This window comes from Podarcis vaucheri (assembly GCF_965113315.1).
Source record: "Podarcis vaucheri genome assembly, chromosome: 3".
Taxonomy (NCBI): domain Eukaryota; kingdom Metazoa; phylum Chordata; class Lepidosauria; order Squamata; family Lacertidae; genus Podarcis; species Podarcis vaucheri.
This window is the reverse complement of record NC_138761.1, coordinates 72,346,566-72,367,851: the sequence shown is the minus strand read 5'-3', so window position 1 is coordinate 72,367,851 and position 21,286 is coordinate 72,346,566. Positions and strand designations below refer to the sequence as shown.

The following is a 21,286-nucleotide window of genomic DNA, read 5'->3' as shown; positions in this document are numbered from 1 at the left end:
TCCCAGTTTAGGTATAGTTACTGCCACCCATAATTCTGATCTCTTCTTGTTTGTGTGCGTGTTTTGGTTTTTTTTGCTTTGATGCCTGCATGGAAGAGGTGCACTCTACAAAGAAGCTCACTTTAGCAGGTCAGTGAGCCCTTGAAGCATCTAGGGAAATGCTACATGGGCACCACTTTCTTCCCATATATTTCAATGCTGGGGCATGTGGGTGTGTACAAAAAGTGAGGATACCTTTCTTTATGTTTCATTGCAAAAGATCCCACACAGTCACGATATACATGAGAGATATCAAAAATCACACATCAAGTGTTGTGGAGCCAAATAATTGAACTAAACTCACTTGCCTTTAATCTCACATTTGTTTCATCACATTTATTTATCTATAAAATTTATATTAACATTACAGCAATTTGCCATGGTATGTAAGTCTGCAAGTCAGTACAGTGGTACCTCGGGTTACAGACGCTTCAGGTTAGAGATTCCGCTAACCCAGAAATAGTACCTCGGGTTAAGAACTTTGCTTCAGGATGAGAACAGAAATCGCACGGCGGCAGCGCAGTGGCAGCAGGAGGCCCCATTAGCTAAAGTGGTACCTCAGGTTAAGAACAATTTCAGGTTAAGAACAGACCTCCAGAACAAATTAAGTTCTTAACCCGAGGTACCACTGTACAGTGTTCCTTATTTATACAAATAATACTGATTTTTGGTGATTATTTCTTTCTATTGTTTCTTAATTTATATTGAACAGTCTCCTTTCAGAGCTCTGGCTATACACCATGACACTGCCCAGAAACAGTGCCTCTGTCTAAGGCTGCAACCCTATACCCACCCACTGAACTCAACAAAATTTACTTCTGAGTATACACATTTAGGACTGCACTGTTTATTGACAGTCTTGTTATGCCACTTATTATATTTCATTTAACTGTCAAAAAGGTGGTGATGGTGTGGCAGAGCAGGATGGAACTTCCTGTTTTGCCTCAAGTGCCAAAAAGGGGCATACCACCCCTGACCTCAGGATTCAAGAATTTACAGCTGTTAGTTCTGAGAGAAGGCAGGCAAGGACCCACAGCCTACGTGGGGCCAGCAAGCTTGGGGAGTAGATGTGTGATTCCTCAGCTGGAGTAGGCTCAGAGCAGAAGGGGGGGGTCATATGCCTCACCAAGCCCAGAAGGTATAACAGGAAAGCTGTCCTGGCCAGGCCTGCATCTGATGTGGTGCAAAACACTAGCAAAAGTCCCACTGCAACGTTTGATGGTTTAAACTACACATTTCATGGTGCCCCACAAAATGAGCCCTCGGCCCCTTAACCAGCGGGGTCAAGATTTCGCCGAAAACCCAACATTGTCTGATTCACTCCAGTGTTTTTCTTCCAATCCCCTTCTCAATGTGCCTAATTTTAATTAATCAATTTTAATCTAGCATGTAAATTCTCAAAACTTGCTTATTTAAACATTCAGCATTTTTTGTACAATCTAATTTATTCTCAGTAACCAAAATTATATTATCGACGTATTTAAGCAGAAAAGTTATTTCCCCATTTTGTTGTTTTTGCCATGAGACATCAGTTGAATTGGACCCCACATAGCACCTAAATTATTTAATTCAGTATTTGAATTATTGGTATTAGTAATTGTATTATAAATTGGTATTGTTATAATGAGGCTATTATTGGATTGTAATTGAAAACTAATATTTTTTTTTAAAAAAAAATCTCAATAATGACAATTGGAAAAATCAGAGATGGAACGTAAATGGTTTAAATAATAAAGCAAAAAGAAATAATTGCATGGAATAGCAGAAAGGCAAAGGAACCAGAAAATGTGTGGACGGGAAGTCATATGGTATATGTATACATGCTGTATTTGGTATGAAGTTGTAAGTGTGATGGGGGGGGGTTAAATATGATCTCTGTTCCTGGTTTTGAAAATGCAATTAAAAAAACCAACTTTCGAAAATACTGAAAATAGAAAATCCTGCACTTAGGTTGCAAGCTGTTTGTGTCATGTGGGTAAGATATAACAACAATATAATTGATTGGGAAGTTGCTGTGGGTTACAGAAACTACTGTAAGGTTGGATAAGAAATTTCTGAACTACAGCCTCAACCAGGGAAATTATAATGGCCAAAGGAAAAAGGCTTTTGACAAGCATAATTGGCACTTTGGCCCTCCCACCTGCTATTTTTGGGTAGCCAATTACTTCCTTGAGGGAAGGATCAAATTAAACTGCAGGTGGCAAATCCCATACTGGGTAATTCCTCTCTCCCAACCTGCAGAAGTAAATCAACCCCCATTCTTTTTTTTTTATTCAGACACAAGCAGGATATGGTTACGAATTGACAACAGGGGCAAGATAGAGCAGCTGGAACAAACTATTCATGTCATACGTAATTTTGGTAAGTTAGGTGGATGCTATCTGTTGAAGCCAAACCTATGGACAAAGGGGAGGTGGTGGTGGGCCTTTGTTTTTCTTGTTGTGATAAAATGTGGTGCCTTCGTCTTCCATTTTTATAACCAGCAGAATTGCAAACTTGGAATTAAACAGTGACCTTCCTAAACACTCAGATTATGACCAAATTTGGGGAAGAGGGACTTGAGCAGTTACCAGCAATAAAGCATACCGAACATTTTCTGAGAGAGAGAAGGGAAATTACAGTAGAACTCCCTTGCCAACATGGAAATGAAGTGCTGCCCCCTCTTGAAAACAACCACAGTGGAACAAATTACCGTAGGAGCAAGTACACAACATAACTCTTAGATTTGGTATTGCACAGTAGGGTTGGGATGAGTGCTTTACAGTTGAAATTATTTTCTTAGTCAAGTCAGCTGTTTGTAACCACGGCCATATATTGCAGAAATGATTTCACAAATATCTAAGCACACCGAAAGAAGCATGACAGTGACACATATGGGTATGAGTATTAAATACTTCATAGCATACAGCCAGATATTTTATTTTACTTATGGCGTTTAAGTTTCACCCTCCCTCCAAGGAGCTTAAGGTAGCATACATGACTCTTACTTAACAGCACCCCTGTGAGTTAGGTTAGGTGCAGACACTAGCTGGCCCTAGTCTCTCAGGTCCTAGTCCATGACTACACCACATTGGCATTGATAGTAAACTGCAGAAAACAACACAGATTGTACCATTAGGAAGCCATAGACAGTACTTACTGACTGTTGTATTTGGGCTAGATCTGAATGCAAACCCTTGAACTAATGCTTGTGGCAAAATCTGACACGGACCATGTTGCATTATTAAGATGAACTGGAACTAGCCAGGTGTTAATTTGCAATCAATAAAGACTACAGGCTGCTTAAGTCTGTTTGTGTTTTCTTACCCTTAGAGAGATGTAGGTAAAGTTACGGCCAGTTCTTCTCAGTCAAATCTTCATGCTAGTTGACTTACTAAACCACAGAACAAATCTGAGCAAAGTTTAGAGTGCACAAAAGGCCCAATAATAAATCACTTTGAATTGTATGCCAATGCTATAGATAAGATGCTTAGTAAGAATACCAGAGTGGGAAAGAGTAGGAAGCGAGCAAGGGAAAAGTTTATTGAACTCCAGTATTGGCTTCCTGTGCAATATTAGTTCTACTGAGTTAAGAAAACTTCTGATAACCCCTTGTGTTTCAACATTCCGTCATTTTAATGTTTGCAAATAGAAATTTCCCTTCCTGATATAAAAGGACTAAGTGAAAAATAAATGAAGCCAAGCAAGCATTGTACTTCTCTACTGAACTTGTCAGCTTTCACCTGCTGAATATGCCATTCAGCTTTTGGGAACAGAGTGGCTTTGTTAAGTTTCTCTAAGCCTTCCTAATTATGTACATTTGATAGTGCAGAATTCTTTCATTTGAGACAGCTTATATTATCTGATGCAGCTCTTTCAAAACTATTCAGAAACATCATCTGCCAGGATCAAGAGTAATTGAACTGATATCTATTGGGTTTTATCTGGAGCTTTAGTGCATAATTTTTCATTTTCTTTAGAAGGCTTTTAACATAGAGACAGAGCGTTCCTACAGTCCCACAGAGGTGTTTTGACATTAGACTTAATAAAGCATGAAGAACTCATTAATAAATAATGTTCTGCGAGGTTAACAAATAAAACTGAATGCATTTGTTGGACCCAAGAGTAAATTGCATCAAACATGTGACTTGTTTAAAAGATTGCAATGGTTATTCTGTTGGAGCATTTGGCATGTCTCAACACATCAGTGCACTTTTTTTTTATAAAAGAAAATCACTTCAGAAGTTCATGTATCCGCAATTAGAATGTAGTCTGTCAGTTTGAAGATGCTTTCTGCTAGCCTAAAGTTTGTCTAAGTAAGCATCCATGATGCTGACAAAGAGGCAGTTAAGCAGCATTAGTAGTCTTTGTTGAGAGACTATCACTCCCTGTCATTTTCAAAATCAATTCATGAATTAATGGAATCATTCTACGTCAGAGCAAAAAGTTACATAATTTTATACTGCTTTTATACTCTGGACACAACTATCCCTTTCTGATTCTAGTCAAACTTAGAATGCTATGTATGTACCAATCAAATGAGCATCCGGTTATAAGCAATGCAGTGTGCAGACTGGTGAGATCAGTACTAAGATGTTCATTCCAATGTGCTGTTGGAAGGACATTTCATTTACTCTTGTGGTTTGTGACAGAGCAAGTGTTAATGTCTCCTTCATGGATCACTGCCTTGTCGTGGCGAAGGGATGAGCTATGCCGTGCAGGGCCACCCAAGAAGGACAGGTCATAGCGTAGATTTTTGACTAAACGTGATTCACCTGGAGCAGAAACCGTTAAGCCACTCCAGTATCCCTGCTAAGAAAACTTCATGGACAAAGACAACAGGCATATAAAAGTTATGATGCTGGAAGATGAGCCTCTCAGGTCGGAAGGCATCCAACATGCTACATGCGGAGGACAAGCACAAGTAGATTTAGAGCTGATAAAGCGGCTGGGCCAAAGCCAAAAGGTCGCTCAGTTGCAGATATGCCTGGAAGTGAAAGGAAAGTCCAATGCTGTAAAGAAAAATATTGCATAGGAACCTGGAATGTAAGAACCATGAACCTTGGTAAGTTGGATGTGGTCAAAAATGAGATGGCAAGAATAAATATTGACATCCTGGGCATCAGTGAACTAAAATGGATGGGAATGGGTGAATTCAGTTCGGATGACCATCATATCTATTACTGTGGGCAAGAATCCCGTAAAAGAAATGAAGTGGCCCTCATACAACACCTTCTAGAAATGACACCAAAGAAGGATGTTCTTCTCATTATAGGGGATTGGAATGCTAAAATAGGGAGTCAAGAGATAAAAGGAACAACTGGCAAGTTTGGCCTTAGAGTTGAAAACAAAGCAGGGCAAAGGCTAATAGAGTTCTGTCAAGAGAACAAGCTGGTCATCAAAAACACGCTTTTCCAACAACACAAGAGACGACTCTACACATGGACATCACCAAATGGGCAGCATCGAAATCAGATTTCTTATATTCTCTGCAGCCAAAGATGGAGAAACTCTATACAGTCAGCAAAAACAAGACCTGGAGCTTACTGTGGCTCAGATCATCAGCTTCTTATAGCAAAATTCAAAATTAAACTGAAGAAAGTAGGAAAAACCACTGGGCCCGTAAGATACAATCTAAATCAAATCCCTTATGAATACACAGTGGGAGTGAGGAACAGGTTTAAGGATTTAGATTTGGTGGACAGAGTGCCTGAAGAACTATGGATCGAGGCTTGTAACATTATACAGGAGAAAATCATCCCAATGACAAGGAAATGCAAGAAAGCAAAGTGGCTGTCCAACGAGGCCTTACAAAGAGCGGGGGAGAGAAGGGAAGCAAAATGCGAGGGAGATAGTGAAAGATACAGGAAATTGAATGCAAATTTCCGAAAAATAGCAAGGAGAGATAAAAGGGCCTTCTTAAACGAGCAATGCAAAGAAATAGAGGAAAACAACAGAATGGGAAAAACCAGAGATCTGTTCAAGAAAATTGGAGATATGAAAGGAACTTTTCATACAAAGATTACCATAATAAAGGACAAAAGTGGTAAGGACCTAACAAGCAGAAGACATCAAGAAGAGGTGGCAAGAATACACAGAGGAATTATACCAGAAAGATATGGATGTTTCGTATACCCCAGGTAGTGTGGTTGCTGACTTTGAGCTAGACATCCTGGAGAGTGAAGTCAAATGGGCATTAGAAAGCACTGCTAATAACAAGGCCCATGGAAGTGATGATATCCAGCTAAACTATTTAAAATTTTAAAAGATGATGCTGTTAAGGTGCTACACTCAATATGCCAGCAAGTTTGTAAAACTCAGCAGTGGCCAGAGGATTGGAGAAGATCAGTCTACATCCCAATCCCAAAGAAGGGCAGTGCCAAAGAATGCTCCAACTACCAATTGCACTCATTTCACATGCTAGCAAGGTTATGCTTAAAATTCTACAAGGCAGGCTTAAACAGTATGTGGACTGAGAACTCCCAGAAGTGCAAGCTGGATTTCGAAGGGGCAGAGGAACCAGAGACCAAATTGCAAACATGCGCTGGATTATGGAGAAAGCTAGAGAGTTCCAGAAAAACATCTACTTCTGCTTCATTGACTACGCAAAAGCCTTTGACTGTGTCAACCACAGCAAACTATGGCAAGTTCTTAAAGAAATGGGAGTGCCTGATCACCTCATCTGTCTCCTGAGAAATCTCTATTTGGTAGAAGAAGTGACAGTTAGAACTGGATATGGAACAACTGATTGGTTCAAAATTGGGGAAGGAGTATGACAAGGCTGTATATTGTTTCCCTGCTTATTTAACTTATATGCAGAATTCATCATGCGAAAGGCTGGACTGGATGAATCCCAGGCATCTGGTTGGCCACTGGTAAAGCAGGATGCTGGACTAATGGGCCAATGGGCTGATCCAGCAGGCTCTTTTTATGTTCTTATATTGACTCAGGAATCCAGTAACCCTGTACCTTCCTAAGTAACTGCTGTACATGCTTCTTGGATTCCTTTGTAGGAAACTAGGTTGTCTAGTTAATACCTCTGTGGAAGGCTTCCAGTTTTTGGCCATATGCACATCACTAGCATAGTATACATTTAGCAGATAACTGGCAGGGAAAATGAAAGGAAAAGAGCTTAATAATGCCATATGCACTCTCTCTCTCTCTCTCTCTCTCTCTCTCTCTCTCTCTCTCTGTGTGTGTGTGTGTGTGTGTGTTTAGAAGAGGATAGATGATGCCATGGACAGCATATGGAAACAATTTCTTTTACTTATCTCCATAAGCAGAAATATATCAGCTGCTATTCAAAAGAAGAGGGTTCATATCCTCAAATCAAAAGTGGCTTATAAATAAAATCCTGACACCGTGTGAAAACAGATCAGACACCCTTTTAAGAGATTGCAAAAGATGTTGAGACAGGAGAAAGGCCTTATAACAATATGGATGATCTACATACATTCTATTCAACTACAGAATTACTTTGTAGATCTGACATTATTGCTTTCTCAGTTGCATGCATATTCATTTGGGGGGAAATGCACAAAATATTTCAGCTAGAGTTAGAATATGAACTTGAACTACCACAATCCATCAAAAATTGTTAGAAAAATTAGAGAGTGAGAGAGCCATTATTTTAATATTTTCTCCTTGAATTACTAATTTAAAAGACATTTGCAATTAAACACCTTTAAGAAATAGTGAGATAATTTCACTGTATTTGAAGTGTTAAAATGTATTTGAAGTGCTATATAATTGCAGCTGGAGCATAAGATAATTTCTCCTGGCTCGGCCCCCATTTAAAAATTATTTTTGCAGAGAAATGTGTTATCAGTTATCTAGGGAAATAGTATTTCATTTTCAAGGAAGCAGATACCTGGTTTTTGTTATCTTAGTAAGAGACACAGCTGTTTCAGTAAATCTCGCCAAGCTTATTAACATCTTTGTGCTGAAGTGTAGTCTACAAGTCTACAAAAAGGTGTCCTGGGGAGAAACACCAAGTATGGAAAGTAGTAATCAGTCATGGTGATACTATACCAGTGTTCCCATTTCAGGGGCTCAGTGGGCTCTTCCTCAGTGGGCTTCCAATCCCACACACCAAAAGCATGAGGTGCTTGTCTTCACAACTGCACAAAAACATGCACAGGACTAGCAAAGGTACCTTGCCATACCAAATACCAAGTACCAAGTACCAAATACCAAGTATAATATATATGAAGATATATGAAACATACGAAGACACTTTATACTTTATCCAGTATACCTGAAGGAGCGTCTCCACCCCCATCGTTCTACCCGGACACTGAGGTCCAGCACCGAGGGCCTTCTGGCGGTTCCCTCACTGCGAGAAGCCAAGTTACAGGGAACCAGGCAGAGGGCCTTCTCGGTAGTGGCGCCCTCCCTGTGGAATGCCCTCCCACCAGATGTCAAAAAGAACAACAACTACCAGACTTTTAGAAGACATCTGAAGGCATCCCTGTTTAGGGAAGCTTTTAATGTTTGATGTATTACAGTATTTTAATATTTTTTTGGAAGCCGCCCAGAGTGGCTGGGGAAGCCCAGTAAGATGGGTGGGGTATTATTATTATTATTATTATTATTATTATTATTATTATTATTATACTATGAGTCATTGGCCCACCCATCCCAGGATTGTCTATGCCAACTGACAGCTATCCACAAAGGCCTGAGACATAGGCATTTCCCATCCTTATTTTCTGAGATGCCAGGGACTGAACTGGAGCCCTTATACAGTAGATGCAAAGCACATACTATACCTCTGAGCCATGAAGCCTTCCAGGGCATCTGCTTTTCTCCACTTAAAGTCAGTGCTACATCACTTAATGGGGAGAGTAATAAGCAGAGATGTTCTGCAGGCTTTTGCAACATTCTGTTTATATACACAGGACCTTCTGCTGCCTCTAGTATTATGGATGAATCTCTCCTCCACAGCCGGACCCTGAGTTATTATTATTATTAAATTAATTATGCAAAAGACTTCCTCATCCTTCTCTTTCCTTTTTCTTGGTACTGCTTAGGATACACGCATTTAATTTTTAGACTGCATTATAAAAAGGGAAACGTGTAAAATCACAAGAGGCTGAAAGGTAGAAAACACTCCTTTATCCTTTCTCTTCCCCGTATCTGGCATCACTGCCATCTACCTCTCAAAACTGGTTACTAGGTTTGGTTACTTATTTGGTATGGGAGACTGCAGTGGTCTGCCATTAACTCCCTGCCCATCTAATCCTAGCGAAGGCACATGTCCACATTTTTATGTGTTTTATTCTGTCTGACTTAGAGACTTCGTAGAGACAAAACCAAAAATTCCTAGCTTGACTGTGCTTGACTGAGATGGGGACTTGGTGAGTGATTGGGCAGATGGAAACATCTTACTCCTGTATAGGAGTTGCCCAATTCTCAGGGCTCTTCCCCAAAACAAAATGTTTTGAGGGAGCAGCATTAAACAATTCATACTATTTCAGTGGCACGGTTTAAGCAGCACGAACACCTGAGCACAGATCACCACCATTTTCTTTCTTCCCATAGAGCCTCTAAAAAAAGATGACAGCCTGCTAGCATCCTTCCCAGAAACATCGTAATTCCCTTTCCTACATTTCATGTCCTTAGGATGAACCTCTTTGTAGAGATCTATACATAATTTGCACCTTTTGACAATTTTGGCTTGGGGTGTGTGTGAATGGCTATTTCAATAGAGTGCTGCATGTTATAAGCAATGCCATCATATAAACCACTTTGCATGTATTAAAAGCAAGTGCTTTATTAGATGGGGCAATTTAAGCACATTACTTTTCACTTGTGGAAGCTAGGAAGTGTTGCATTATGGATGAATTAGATTGTTGTATGTTTAAAGCATGTGTTACCTGGAACTGAGGTTTGCTAGATATATCACATTATAACATATACATCTGCATGATGATGGCAGGACCCCTGATGTGAGGAAGATAGGAAAATTATTATAATCTCCATTTCTAAATTGAATGAGCATTTTGCTCAGCAGAAACCTCTTGACTGCAAATAGTCTGAGATTACATCCTGCTGTTTAAGGTACCTGTGTGTGTCTGTCTGCATGTGCATGTGTTTATGAGCACTCATTTATTTTTAAACTGAACATAAGTTTCTCACATTCCTTTAAATCAGATATCTTTGATATCCTATACTGTTAGAGCTACTCACATGTTGTCACAGACAGGTCATATTAGTGCAAAGCTATTTTATGATTTATTTAATTATTTGAATTATTTGTATTATTTGTATTATTCTGACCCAAGGGATGAGTCACTCTCCTACAGAAAAAGTACTCAAGCCTACCCTTATCAATCTCAGGATGAAACTCAGGATGAAAAGGACATGGAAGAAATTATGCAACAAAAACTCATTTCAGTTCAACAGCTACAATAAAACTGGGGAATGGAGAATTACACAGAGGCTGCATTCAGACAAGAGATTAAGGCTTGGCTTAGTGCTACAGGAACAACAATCTCCCCTCATATCTCCCCTCTTGCATGGCCACAAGGATGATATTCAAATATTCCCATTACATTTTATATTAACTGCAGTTTAGGGGGTCACCTGAACTCTAAACTGTGGTTAATCTTAACTCTGGTTAATGAAAAGAAGCCACCTGCATAAACTATGGCTTGAGTTCAGTTTGTATCCACTGGCCAAAGTTAAGATTAACCCAGTTTGTCCATGTTCAAATAACACGGCCAACTGTGGTTAATCTAAAACAGAAGTGAAAGGTCCTAAAGTCCTCCTCACAGTCACTTTCCACCAGAAGAGGAATGGAAAGCACCCAAGCCCAAACCTTGCTGCAGGTTGCTCTTGTAATGCTGAACTGGCCCATAGCCATCAAGGCCTACTCAACATTCGGAGCACACCATGCCACCTGTTAATTTTGGTTAACAAGGCATATTACAGGAAGGGAAACAAAAATTGTGCAGAGAGCAGCCTGCCCTTTATTTCCACACAGGGAAAAAAACAGGCAACGATAAATGACTCAGATTCATATTTTGTTTTGAGCCTTTATTGCTGTACAAAAGAGGTAGCCTTTGGTAGTTACTTCTACACAAGCCCATATTCTTCTCTAGAGAAAAAAAAGAGAGGCTCTATTAAAAGGTATGAGCAGCGTGGGTAACAATGGGACAGCAATCTAGGAAAGTGATATAAAATTATAATGTGTCGATCCAAAGAAAACTAGTTACTGATTTAGAGATAAGAGGACGAAAAGGGACAAAAGATGCTTTGTAGTGTTGGATTGCAAGAAATGAAACCAGGATGGAAGAGAGACAGTTGTGGGATGGGGATGTTTGTAGTCACCAAAGGGTTATCTTCCCTCCCTTTTTCTGTACATAGTGTTAAAATGTTGTTGCATCTTTCTGTTTCTTTTCTATGTTTGCTAAGGGTTGCACATTAAGCTTCCTTAATGTGGGTTTTTCTGTCTCAGCCCCACTTTTTAGAAAGCGTATTCTCCTTCATGGAGAGCACGTGTTGTCGTGGGGGCAAACAATACATCCTTCTGTTGCTGGGCGGGTTAGTTTGGATGGCCACAAATCTTATTGGGCACCTCTTGGTCATTGGGAAGAATGTGACGTTGTAATTTATGATTGACGACCAAGGGGCCATTCATTCCTTGTGTGCAGCGTTGAGTTGCCTCTTTTCGCTGCACGCATTGGATCACTCACCCACCCTCCCTATATTTAGGGCTGTTTGTGTTGACCTTGCTATGCCTGTCATGGGGTCATCTGCTTTGGGGCAGGAGCCTGGTAGGAATTTTTCCATTTGGCTGATTGGCCGGTGCCATTTGGTTTTTTGCCTACTGCATAGCAAAATCTTCACAACTTGTAGGGTTGCGGTTAGACATTGGTTAAATTTGGTTGGTGGAGGGAGTATGTTGGCTGTGCCTGCCCCTCCAATGCTGCTGCTGCAAGGGTATTCCATTAACGGAATCAAGGGGCTCGTCATGCTCTTGTCCGAACCCCTGTCAAGGGGCTAGGGCTAGGGCCACGCAAGAGCCCCTGGGAGCATTTGGGGAGAGGTGAGGGCCTGGCACCCAGCTCTATTCTCTCCCCAAAATGTTTTCCCTTATTGACTTTCGCAGGCTTGCGGATGTCAGTTCTGTTCCTACCTCTAGGTGGGAACAGATAGTCGCAAACCAATGCCTAAGCAACCACTTACATTCTGTAATCAATAAAGTTGTGGCCAAAAAATTAAGTCAAAAACCTTAAACAAAAATTCTGTGTGAATTGTGTTTTATTTGAGGGTGGCTTGGGGACCTCGACATGCAAGAGAGTATTCTATGCTTCTTATTGAAAACATGGAGTTTACTACCACAGCTATCACAGCTGCATTTATTCAAAAGTAAATTCATTATTATTTTTTGTTAAACCAGTTACAATATTTCCCCATACCTGTTACCATTTCCCATTGAAAGATCACTGACGTATTATTATTCACTTTAGTGCAGAGCTTTAGTTGCATGCTTTCGTTGCTGCTCTGTTACATTTATTATGCAATGGGTTTTTTCTTCTTGTATTTGGAATAGCTAATTGATGCCATTGGGACATAAGTCTCTTCTGATAAAGGACTGCATGTTGTCTGTCTCTTATTTATGGTTTATAACTGGAGAAATAATATATACAGCATGCACACAGTAGTTACAGACATACTAAAAGGCAGACAGATTGAGTACCACAGTATAATTCTGCTGAGGGATTTATATGGTATCATTTACCACAAAGTGGAAATTACAATGTAGTAACACTGCGAAGTTTTAGTTTTGTCTTTATTAATCACCATACTCCCATGCCTTATAATAGCCAAGGCAGAAAAAACTTAGAATAAATTATTCTCAATCCCCTCCACACACCTGATTTTCAAAGTGCTTTGGCGGCAGAATACCTAGACTGGTGCAAAGGGAGCATTTTGAAATGAAGGCTCTTGTATTTTCTGCCTAGCAGACTTTCCAGCTCTTCAGCTGTTTATCATGGCATGTTTATGTTCTGCCTTACCCATTCTCTGCCCTACAGAGGCTATGAGAGTCTTTTAAAAGTAGAGGTGGAAACTTTAAATGAATTCACACATGCATGTTCCTAGCTTAAGAACTGCAACTTTGACTGGTAACTTGTATGTGTAAGTAGGCATCACGTATCAAATGTTGAATGAAAGCTGACCTAAGACTTCAAAACAAAACTCCACAGTTTAACTGGTAGAGGCAGTCCAGTGAACAACAGGGAGTCATCACATCCTGATGAGACATGTTCAGTCCTATACATGTACATGCAGCACATGGTGGTTATACAGATTTAAAGCTAGGTCTGTCTCCTCCAAGTCTAACATTATAGTCTAACATTATAGTCACTGTTGCACTATGGAGTGTATGAGCAATAAATTGGAGAAAGAGAGAGAGAGGGGAGATATCAAAGGAAAAACACCTTTTTAAAATGCTGATAAAGAACAGTACATTTGAAGTTTTTAGTTAATTACTTCCAACGTTCTTCAGTTAAGAATCTTCTGCAATGGGGAATATTCACTTGCCACTATGATAAGGTATCACATATATATCAAGTCAAACAAATACATTCATTTTCAGCTGCAAAAAGTGGGCAGTGTGAAATGAGATATGAGAACCCCCAAGGAAACGAGGGAGTATAAACAGCAGAGGCCAGAGAAAGCCCCAAAGTCCAAAAGTCCTTAACTAAGGTAAGTACACTGGGGGGACAGTAAGTGGCAAAACCTTCTGTGTCCCCTTTGCCATACATTACCTGGTGATCTCGTTAGAGTAGTTTCTAATAAACATTGGGGTTTTCCCCTGCGGCATTAACAGCATGTATATAAACTATGGATCAGTAATTAATCTCTTAGGGCCAAGCTAGATACAACTTGGAATATCCATGATCAGATTGCCTGACATTTTTTTTTCTTCAGCTAAAAGCAGGAGTGGAGTGGTTCAGGGCAGCAGTGCAGAAGGAGGGTTTTAAATCCTGGTTCCTCAGTGAAAATGCCCACCACCAAAGGTGATATCAGCTGGAGAGATTTGGGAAAGGGGTATCTGGATAGCTGTCTTTTTAAAAAGAAACCTCATTGGTTAATCATGGCTTCTTTGGGTGAGATTTCCATCATGAATGAGGAAGAGAAAGAGTTAATGCTCTCCAAGCACAAGTGTCATGGTCCCAATTCATTCCACTCCATTATCGAATGCAGCTTCCCATTAATTAATTCTATATTCACCTAAAGTGTTGCAATTTTTGTATAGATACAGCACTCACACCCAATACAAGCATAGGTATTTTTTTTTCAGTGATACAACATGCCATTTGATACGTTCAGGTTAAATCAGTTTTGGAATATGCAAAAGCAAATCTGTCAGATCGAGAGAAATCACTGGATGCCTTTCCAGTAGGAAATCTGTTCCATGACATTCCAAAAAGAAAGAAAGGAAGGAAGGAAGGAAGGAAGGAAGGAAGGTTCTCTCTCCCAAGTATAAATAAAATGCTATACCGCTCATGGAAAACAGACATCTATTAACTCTGCCCGCCCACCCCACTGTACTATATACACAGAAACATACAGTTCTGAAGCTGTAGGCTTTCAAATAATCCACCAACCTTCTTATCCTTATACTCATCCAGAAGATCGGATACATCTACTTTAGACCAAGAACATTCAAAGAAGAATTTATGTCTGCCAGTCTTCAGTGCTCAAAAGCCTTCAGAGTTTATAAGAGAGATCAGTGATATGGTAAAAAGGCTCCAGATGCAAAAGGGATGAATAGATATTTCTTCTTAAATGTGTTCTGACTTGTTAAGGCTGTAGGGGGAAAAACAGAATGCAGTTATTTTGAAGAAGCAATATTGTTCATGTAAGTCTAAAACAACAATAAAATACAGGGCCACAAAATTATACTATAGCAGCCTTCCAGGTGCTTTGGACTGCATCTCCCATCCTCCCTGATTTTTTACCATGCTAGCTGGGGCTGATGGGAGTTGTTGTCCAACACCTCTGGAGGGCACTATGGTGAGGAAGGCTGGGATATAGGAATGCAACTGTATTGATTAGCACTGTGCATCTATAAATGCCCACCCCCAACTTAATGTTCTCTTTTAAAACAAATGGTGTAAACTTGGAAGACAGTCAGTGTCAGCCATTTATCTATCTATCTATCTATCTATCTATCTATATCTATCTGGCCACGTGACCCGGAAGTGTCTTCGGACAGCGCTGGCCCCCGGCCAATAGATGTGAGATGGGCGCACAAACCCCAGAGTCTGTCAAGACTGGCCCGTTCGGGCAGGGGTACCTTTACCTTTACCTTTATCTATCTATCTATCTATCCATCCAATCCACTTCTACACAGTAACCTCCACTAGAATAACAACAAAGAATAGCTGATAAGTGGCAGGGATAGCATGGGTAGAGGCTGCTTGTTATGAATTCTCCTACAATATGTTAATTTGATCATATTGTACACATTTTTTTTCCAAATCAACAGGTTACCATTGGGGGTTTCTCTTATATCAGTTTTTGGCAACACAGGTTTCTGCAGCTTAAAATAACTATTATTTCACCTCCTCTTTTATATATTCCAGTAATATCACTTGTGGATTTGCAGTTGCTACGTATAAGGGGCCTAGAAATTCAGAACTTTGGGGCAGCTCAAGAATGTATGTAATTCTGCCCTTTGTGTCCTACATCTCCAACAATTATTTTGAGTTACCTCGTTTAATTTATTTGGGGTAAGGTGCCAAAGATATTGAGTTGTTTTTTTAAAAAATCTTTAAAATATGTTTATATTAGTTTGGGTTCAAAACATTTGGGGCTTTGCTGCGCATATTTGTATGTAATGTTTACTTCTTCCCCTTAGTTTAAAAAGTGATTTGACAATTAGGCAAAAAGAAGAAAATGTATGAGTTGCTATTGAAGTACATGCTATTTTATTTTTTTAAAGGACATGCACTTTGCCCTGTGCATTCATTATCCTGTCTTCTGAAAAGACTGCCATTATATAGAAAAGATTATCTATGCTTTAGGAAAGAAGCTTTTTAAAATGTTTCCTCCCAGTGAAATCTTGAACTCAGTATTTGAGAGGGAAGCTAAGCTGATAAGTGGAAAGTAGACTGAATTTAAAATAAAAGCTTCCACTTCTTCCTCCCCTTGAGAGTATATTTAGCTCACAGCATACAAATAAATAAATCTTCATTTAAACTGAGATGCAGTGTTGTTCAATAAAAGTGATGGTGTCAGCCTTGATATGAAAGGTTCTACCCATAATTCTGCATCCCAAGCACCACAACATTTCCAGTGCTTGGCTTGGGAGCTTTCTATCCTTCATCACTAAGCAGACGAAAGGAATGAACATCAGTAGCATTAGGAAAACATCTATATGTTCACTACTATTTACTGACTTGGAATGTGTATGAAGTAGTTAAAGCATGATAGCATGAAGTAGTTAAAGCATGTATGTTTTCAAGGCATACATTTGTTCTCAAGAGAACACAGTTATAAATAAAGGAAGGAAGGAAGCCAGACTTGATTTCAGCTGAACTTTCCTGCCTCGGATACACCCTGATTTAATTTTACTGCTCAGCAGCCCTCCGTGCCCCACTCCACAATGTTAATGAGTGCTTCCCATCTCTCCAGAGAGACTTTTAGGGGAACGCAAGCGGCTGCAGGGGAGGAGGGAGCAGGAAACTCTATTTTCTTAAACTTCCTTAAATTAACTTACCTTAAGATTGAATCCATTATCTACCATGCTTCTACTGCCACTAGTGGGAGCCAGTGAGAGCAAGGGTTCTGCCACTTTATACAAGAAGAGCATCTACTTGAATCCTCTCATGCAGTGTTTCAGCATTTGAGGATACAGCATTGGCTCGTCCCCCAGTGAACACACTCAAGGGAATCTCTCTAGACGATGGTGGCTGCTGCAACTGCTGTTGGACTACAGTTAGATGAGCAGCAGCCAAAATGGTGTCCTCCAACAGTTGTTGGACTGCAGTACCCACCATCCTTTAACCCAGAGCTTCCCAAACTGTGTGTCATGACACATTAGTGTGTCGGCTGCAGTGTGTAGGTGTCTTGCATGAACGCTCCCCACACTCCTCCCAGGGCTGGAAAGGGGCTAGTCGAACCTCCGGTTTGCTAATAAAACTGAACTACTGTGTCGTGAAATGATGCATGTCTAAAAAGTGCGTCGCCAACATGGAAAGTTTGGAAAGGTCTGCTCTAACCACTGACTATGCTGGCTGGGGCTGATGGAAGTTGCCATCCAGGCAGAGAAAGGCTGGTCTGCATGGTCTCTTAGTAACAGTACAGGAAGTCACACCAAACTAGCATGTGCAATTGTTTTGAAATTATTATCAAGACTGTAAACATTAAATAAATGATTTTTTTTCTAAAAAAAAACTTCGCAGCAAAAAAGTAACCCTGTAATATATAAAGCTATAAAGTACAGACATTGTAACAGCAATGAAGCAAAGTTGTATGACTTGTACAAATAACAAATGATAAATGTTATTGAAGGGCTTTAATACTCTAACCAAGGTGTTTTTGCTCAAAGTAGATTCTCAAAGGGCGTTTTGAGGTCGTATTAATGCAACTTTCAGAAATATGTTCTGCACACCTTTATTCTATTACACAACACAACATTGTATCTTCACATTCTTTTTTATCTACAATCTCAATGGAATAATGGTTTGGGATTTGTTCATTTTAGGATTTTATTATGGGATTTAATGAATTTTTTTGGAACTGAGGCAACCACAAAGTTTTCTGAAAAGATTATTGCAATCTAATCGAGTCATGAGATAAGCACTCCCCTCCTCTTCTCACGATGCTTCCAGAAACATAAATATTTACAACTTTATCTACTCTGATTATTCATTCTTTGCCGAAGCATCCATATTTTCTGAAAGCAGATAAGTACCAAAGAAATGAATGCCATTTTGCTTAGTTCCTATCATCATGAAGAATATGGGCCTATTATCAGGAAATGCTATGATCTGGAAATCCATCATAGCAGTCCTACAGAAAAGCACAATGTAACTTGGAGAGCAATGCCCATGGAACACTCCTGATAGCAGAGCATGTGCTAACAGAGCAAGCATGGAGGCTGCAGAGGCACCAGCTAAGGAGTCAGGTCATGTTCAAGGCTCTCTAGGCCAGCTGCTGGTGATCAGTGAACCACTCTGCCTTAGGCTGCCAGACAGGATTCCTCAGAAGTTCCTCCTAGACCAGCAGGTCCTGTATGGTCACTGCCAAGACCAGGGCCGTCTTTAGCATATGCACCGCCGGGGGTGCAAAGATCCACCCAGCGCCCCTAAATTAACTTTTATTATGCTTATGTCAGACACTACGCTTACGCCTTATCTCCTGTTTACGAAAGAAGGGAGGAAAAAGAAATGTGTTTCTCGCTTAGCATTCATCGTAAAATGAAGAAAAAATGCAGCTCACAGAATTCATAGTGTGTGCTCTAGGTGCGTTTTTGCGGAAATGGAAAACTAAAATCGCATGCTGAAACGCATGTGTAGTAGAGCCCTAAGTACTAAGGAGTTAGTCAAAGAAAATGCCAACAATTAGTGAAAATAAACACTATTTTTAAAAACAATTTCTCTAAACGAATTTGAACTGTAAGTGATGAAATTAAAATGCGCCAAAGTGAATGACAAGCGCCGCTGCTGGCGCATCGCATCTTTGGTAAATAAGCACACAAAGTTGAAAGTCCTTTAGTGAAACAGTAGGTATATATTTTGGTAATAACTAGGTATATATGTATTTTGTTTTTCTAGCTTGATGAAAATTATTTATTATTTCATAACAGATAGATAGTTAAGAGCTTAGGCGGCTTCAGCGGCGGGTGCCTGGCGCCCCCCAGAATTCGGTGCCGGGGTGTCCTGCACCCCTTGCACCCTCAGTAAAGACGGTCTTGGCCAAGACTCCCACAAGCAACTACCTGTGAACCTAAAGAACCAGATGCCACCATCCACAGCTGTTCACAGATACAGTGGCACAGGGAGTATACCAGGAGTAAGACTACAGAGTGGAGGAGGAGTGCCTATCTTCAGGCCAGATGGTTGATTCTCTGACATTCTCCACAGAGGAGTAAAACAACTTCTAGGGAGCTGTAAAGTGGCCTTTTGTGGCATTTACAGTTTGCTTCTGCTGCAAATGTGCAAAGCCACTATTTTCAGACTGTAGTCCCGGAGAGCAAAAGTCTATCACAGCTGTTACATCTGCCTTTATCTGTTGTTTTAAGAATACATTTTTTGCAATGTTCTCCTAGTAAACACTGCTAATTAAAAACAGTAGACAGAATGCTGTTTAAAATCCTAATATGTAATCTTAATGCACCAATACTATGTAATACTGGAGCCCCTTATGCTGCTGTTAGAGATCTCTTTCCAGCTGTCAATGGATAACATCCCTGGATTCCTGCTAATTGGCTGTACACCAAGGCAAACATCTCAGCTAATTTGAGAACATAGTACCGATTAGTTCTAGATAAAGTATGAATATTTATAAAGAAAGAACCAATAATGAGAGAAAGGCAGAGATGGAAACCAGCAAAAAAGGGAGAAAAAAACACCCTTTCAGATGCTTTAATAAGATTTTTAATCCTTCGAGCAACTGACAAGAATATTTAACTGTCATACTTTCAGAATGGAAAAGACAAAATCATCCTTGTGTATGATCTTTGTTCCTAAATAAAATGCTTAGGGGATTTAGATTTATAGAGCTTTTCTTCAGGCACAAATAAAAATAAAGCAAATGGCTTTTAAAATTGATGGCTTGGATTCCAAGGTGCTCTTGTATGAGCAGAAACACACCTCAGCTTGTGCAAGCCCCCTGCTGATTTCCTCTTCCAGCTCCAGAGGGTTCCCCAACCATCAGAAACTTATTTTTAGAAGCACCCGAACCTCCAAGGACAAGGGAAGTGGGAAACATTCAATTAAATTCTCGTCCAGCCAGAATATCTAGCTTAGATTGGAGGAATATAACAACAACATGCCAACAAGTCTATTATTCAGTTGTTTAATCCCCCCCCCCACTTTTCTTAGATGAGGCAGTCATTCCTGCAATTATTTCGTATTGCTTTACAATATTATATGTTGTGCACTGCTTTGATATATGAGTGGGCAGTATTTTTCGCTCTATAAGACGCACCCGACCATAAGACACACCTAGTTTTAGAGGAGGAGAACAAGAAAAAAAATATTCTCTCTCTCTCTGCGCAGCGCCCCTTCAGCGAAGCGGCAGGAGAAACAGAGCCCCGTCTATTTCTCCTCCCGCTTCGCTGAAGGGGGCGCTGCGCAGAGAGGGAAAGCTGCGCAGCACCTCTCCAGCGAAGCGAAACCAGGAAAGCGAGAGGGATCGGTGTGGACCAATCCCTCTTGCTCTCCTGGCTTCCAGCGGCTATCCCTGAAGCCAGGAGAATGAGAGGGGTTGGTCCGCACCGACCCCTCTCGCTCTCCAGGCTTCAGTGAAAGCAACGCGAAGCAGGAGGAGTGCAGCGGGACGTCCCGCTGTGCTCCGGAGGCTTCCGGAGGCTATCCCTGAAGCCAGGAAAGCGAGAGGGGCTTCTTTCTATTTTCTTTCTATGCTATTTCCCCCCTGTTTTCCAGCATTCTCCCACGATCTCTCCAATCCAGACCAAAATATATTGAGTTGAAGCTTTTGGGCCACTGGAGGCTGGAGGACATGTAAGAAAGCAACACGAAGCCTCTGGAGTGCAGCAGGAACTCCCGCTGCACTCCGGAGGCTTCTGGTGGCTATCCCTGAAGCCAGGAGAACGAGAGGGGTCGGTGTGCACTGGAGGCTTCGTGTTTCTTTCGCTGAAGCCATGGAGCCTGCATTCGCTTCATAAGACACACACACATTTCCCCTTACTTTTTAGGAGGGGAAAAGTGTGTCTTATAGAGTGAAAAATATGGTACATACTTTTAGAAACAGAAACAAATAAACAAACAAACTATTTTCAAGACCTGAACAGCAGCGTCAGTTTAGTCAGCAAAGGTTAAAATATGCTTTTAGTAGCAGGCTATGGGAAGTGCTTGCAGGCCATGTGGCACAATCAAAGTCCAAAAGTGCTCTACAAAATTGCCATTTCCTATGGAGAACCTACAGGTGCCCCCCTACTTATGCGAGGATAACGTTCCAGAGCCCTGCACACATAAGCGAAAATCACATAAGTGGGGAGCACCCTCTAGAATGCCTCTGAATGCTATTTTCCCCCTGTTTTCCTGCACTCTCTCCCACACTC

At 40.6% G+C, this 21,286-nt stretch overlaps 2 protein-coding genes across 9 annotated transcripts in view; one reads left to right on the top strand and one right to left on the bottom strand.

Moving 5' to 3' along the window:
- Window positions 1-21,286, bottom strand: part of HS3ST5 (heparan sulfate-glucosamine 3-sulfotransferase 5) — a 145,452-nt gene that overhangs the window by 81,940 nt on the left and 42,226 nt on the right. For 5 of the 6 annotated variants that reach the window (XM_082216820.1, XM_082216819.1, XM_082216816.1 and 2 more), the window contains exon 2: window positions 14,640-14,841. The exons of the other annotated variant lie outside the window; for it this stretch is intronic. The gene's annotated coding sequence lies outside the window, so the exon portion shown is untranslated. The remainder of the gene's footprint in view (window positions 1-14,639; window positions 14,842-21,286) is intronic. 6 annotated transcript variants of the gene reach the window in all.
- LOC309529085 (uncharacterized protein) overlaps window positions 1-21,286 on the top strand; it is a 127,124-nt gene that overhangs the window by 88,805 nt on the left and 17,033 nt on the right. For 2 of the 3 annotated variants that reach the window (XR_014218062.1, XR_014218063.1), the window contains exon 5: window positions 752-851. The exons of the other annotated variant lie outside the window; for it this stretch is intronic. The gene's annotated coding sequence lies outside the window, so the exon portion shown is untranslated. Of the gene's footprint in view, window positions 1-751; window positions 852-21,286 lie in introns of those variants that run through there. 3 annotated transcript variants of the gene reach the window in all.